The following is a 4,303-nucleotide window of genomic DNA, read 5'->3' on the forward strand; positions in this document are numbered from 1 at the left end:
CAACATCCAGTACTCTGTCCCAGCCTCTCACCGGCATGATACAGAGCACTATAGTGCTGCCCGCGTCCTTTCGGTGCCCATGTTAACCAACTGGGCAGCTGAGACAGAGTATGCTGGGACCCAGCGCTGCGCTCCAAGGCCAACTAGCGATCTGCAGTGATCCGTTTGGCAGCAGTTCTGTATTCTGCATATGACAAGTGAATTAGGAAATAAAAGACACTGATAATCTTGTGTTCTTATGTTGGCCTATTTGCTCAGAGATGAGCAGAGTGACGCACAGACACACCAGCTGAAACCCTCATCACACAAGTCTATGGTCGTGTTAACTTCAATGCAGCAGAAGAAGCAAATTCCTGCTTTTTCAGGAACACGTGAAAAGCTATATGTAAGAAATTCATTGTTATTATAGTGATAGCTTGAGAACTGACTAAAATTAACCATGTTGTGCACGTTGTAATGACTCTGTTTAGACCTTTTACACATCAAAACAAGAGAAGAAACTGACAAAAAGTGGCAACAGACAACTGTTCCCTCCCAGTGTTTCCAAGTGGTATAAATGTTTACCCTAAGACAACTCAATCATTTCCGTTTCCTCAGAGTCAAAAATAACAACAGCAAAGGATGAAATGTCGGTCTATTTAGTCCACAATAGAAATCTTTTTTCAGTTAACCTTCCTTTTCCCAGGTGTGGCCGGTGGCAGACAGGCTTGAATTGTGATAACGAGGTTTATAGGGAACCAATGCAGGTTTCATTATTCTTTTTCCATTACATTGTGAAATCAGCATTTACTTCATAAATGACATGTCGAAGCAGAAAATGTGTCTATTTCATTTTATTTGATATATTGCAAAGATTTACTGCAAAGAGAATTAATTTCTATAAAGTAGGAAACAAGAGCTATCTAGCATTTGTTATCTTAAAATCTATTGATTTTATTTTTAAGTTGTCGACAATACAAAAGTAACAAAAGATGTTTTTGTGTTGTTTTTTTTTTGTGTGTGTGATATATTCTAATGGGAACATACGGGCAAAAAAAAATGGTACCAAGTACAGAACCAGAGGACCCCACGGTGAAGTGGGGCAGAGTATGAAGCTGATAGTGAACTATCTTCTGTATAAATATGAAGAAGACATTTTATTCTTTTCTATTCAAGTTGTCGATGAGGGCCAGCTGTGTAACTTAAGAATTATAGCATGGCTGTCTTTAGCTTCACTGGTGGCTGAATGAGATGAGACACATGAAATATCCGATACTCAAGTTGCTCAAACAATATTTTTAGGTCACAGCTGGTGGTATTGTGTATATTGCTCACTGACACACTGATGGGGTAAAAGATAATTAGGAAAAGGAAGTATTATCTGTACTATTCTGAATTAGACCCTGTGAAGAACTCTTTGTCCCTGGGACAGAACACACGATATTGCTTTGAATTGTCCTATTGTGTGCAGACAACTGGCCTTGTAATGAGGCGTGTCCTTGATCATCATCCAGCAAAATTAATTTGTATGCTCCACCCAGTAATGGCACAGAAAGACACACAGGGGAATTCTCTTCCAGTAACTACTGCATGAAGCAAAACATGTCTGACAAGCCATATTTTCTAACTCCAAACTATATTTATAAGATTTCATTGCTGGTAAACAGAAATGAAGAAAAATACCCCCATGTATGTCTGAATAAACTCATTGAGAAAAGATGATTCTTGCTCAGTTTGAAGCCAACAAGACTTGACAGAATATGTTGATGTGCTGCCTAATTAGGTTTGGGACTGCCGCGTTGTGAAATCCTTTGTGAGGCTATTCGACAGGGTCTCGATTCATCATGGCTGGAGGAAGGTGGTGAAACAGTGTGGAAAACAGAGCACCAAATTTAGAGCAAGGTTTCAGCATGGAAATGGTTGAATCACAGCTCATGCTTCCTGTTTTCAGTGGCCGCAACAGCTGTGCTAGATTTTCAGTGGTGGAAAATTCAAACCTAGGAAGGAAAAACTGAAGTTAGTCCTTAGTCATATTATCAATATGGTCCACGTGCACTCGTCCACCTGTATACACTGAGAGCGGACCACAAATGATTAAAATAAGGCTGATAAGAGGTGGTCACTAAGATTAGGTTTAATGAACTTCCTGGGATGAAAAGAATATAGAGTAAAACAACATTCTAACAAGAAATATATTTGGTTGCATGCAAACATGAGCGAGCCCGAAACCGTAAACATGACAGGTCGCACTCAGTGTGAACGGGGACACTGAGCCTGTGGAATAATAACATGCTTTGTTTGGTGCGTCAGCGCTGGTGTTGCCTGTGTGAAACAAACGCGTGTGTGAGCGCTCAGCGGACACAGAAGCAAATCCACTGATTACATTCATTGTGCCTGACATTATCAGTGCAGCAACTCTGAGGAGCGTGAGGGTTCATCACACTGATGTCACTGGGGCATAACAACGTTATGGAGAACAAGAAAATTGCTGTTTTATCAATTTAGTTTCACCTGACCTAATGCACAGTAATGCAAAATGGGTTTTAATGGAAAACTGGAAAGTATTTGTCATTGCACAACACAGGGTGGTGTCTGTAATGAAATGAAAGTTTGTGAACTCCTTCAGTTATATACAAATCCACATAGACACCTAGTGCGTCTTTTGAATCTGCGCTAGGTGCATGTTAGCAGCAGTGTCAAGATGGTGATGATGATGTGGTCGGCATCTTCGTATCAAAACTTGGACATCTGGGAAACGCTGTCCATCAACTTTGACTGCATCGATGTTAGTCCACCTCGCCTCATCTTGCTGTAGTCTTGCTCTGTTGGCCCAAACAAGGCTCGCCCGTCGAGTGCAACAGCTTGATCCGTGATGTTGTGGTGGAGACAGGTCTCTCTGGCCACAGCAGTCTCTGATTTCGTGGTGTTTTGCCAGTCCAATTTTGTCCACTTACGTCTCCTGTGACCAGCTATTCCGGCCAAACGCTCTCAGGGTCCGCTGCTCCGAATCTAAAACAGCCGATTTCTTCTTCAATGATGTGCATGTTTCAGCAATAAATTTGGAGGAGCTACCGCTGCAGCTTCATGCGATCACTGTTGCCATAGTAAAGCTTCAGTCAGCTTCAGAGATCGTTACCTTGATAGCACAGAGAGAAGAAGAAATTCTTACCCGCTGTCTTGCTTTGAGTTTGGTGAAAAGATACCACTCATTTTTCAGTCTGATTAACACAGCATTAAGCTTAACAAAACAGCTTGCATCTGTGGAAAGCATCACATGCTAGCAAACTGACCAAATAGGTTGATTTCTCCCAAACATGACCCCTGCAGCATACCGACGGCAGGTGTATCAGACCTTTGTGTGGTTAAAGTTTGGTTTAGGTTTAGGCGAGTAAACTACCAAGTTAGGTTAAGGTGCAAAAAGAATCAGTTAGGTTTAGGAGAACATCATGGCTTGGGACAAAATAACTTACTTCTGCAACTTTAGTTAGGATTGTACCTACGCTGCATAACTACGGTGACAGCCCGGCTGCCAGGATATCATGCTAGCAGGTAACGTTTACCCAAACAGGAATAATAATACGGCATATCAAATTCACAAGGGGACAGAGGCGGGCAGTGTGGCAGCCAACAAGGTTGCCAAATGGCCATCTGCAGTTCAAGGCACACCGGGTGCTTTTTTAAGGAGCCCTGCAGACATTTCCATCTGTTTTTGTGTCAAAACCAGCTATAAATCATGGGAAATTGGATCATGTCCATCTGGGATCGTGGCGATCCAAAACTGGCATTTTAAGCCAAACCCTGATGTTTTTCCTCACCCCAAAAAAGTGTTTTTTGGAGATTGAGCACAGCACCGCATTGTGACGAGAGAGAGATAGATAGATAATTCAACCCATAAAGCAAATAAAAGCATATACCCAAGCTCTTCGTTGTGCTTTTGTAGGACTGATCACTTACGGGCTTGACAGAATCTCAGTTTCAGCATAATTCAAAAAATGTCTGCTTGTCTTTCTTCAAATTGTTTACGCTTTGCTCCGGATAGCCATGGAAGAATCATGGTCTGGCACAAATGAATTCAGTGCTAAGACTTTATCAAACCTTAGCTGAAATATCCAGCAGTGAATGAAGATAGTGGGGCTAGACAACTGTTGCAAAATCAGAGAACTGCTCATCCTTCTACCCAGAACCAAAATATGTCCAATTAACCACAAAACCCCGGACATCTGGGACTTGTCATTGTGTCAACTTGCAAGTGAGACATTATTGTGTCACACCGGGAAGTGCTGTCATCATGAAGAGTTTTTAAAAGGACCCATTTCCTCAAACA

The sequence above is a fragment of the Acanthopagrus latus genome, chromosome 6 (assembly GCF_904848185.1).
Source record: "Acanthopagrus latus isolate v.2019 chromosome 6, fAcaLat1.1, whole genome shotgun sequence".
In the NCBI taxonomy this organism is placed as follows: Eukaryota; Metazoa; Chordata; class Actinopteri; order Spariformes; family Sparidae; genus Acanthopagrus; species Acanthopagrus latus.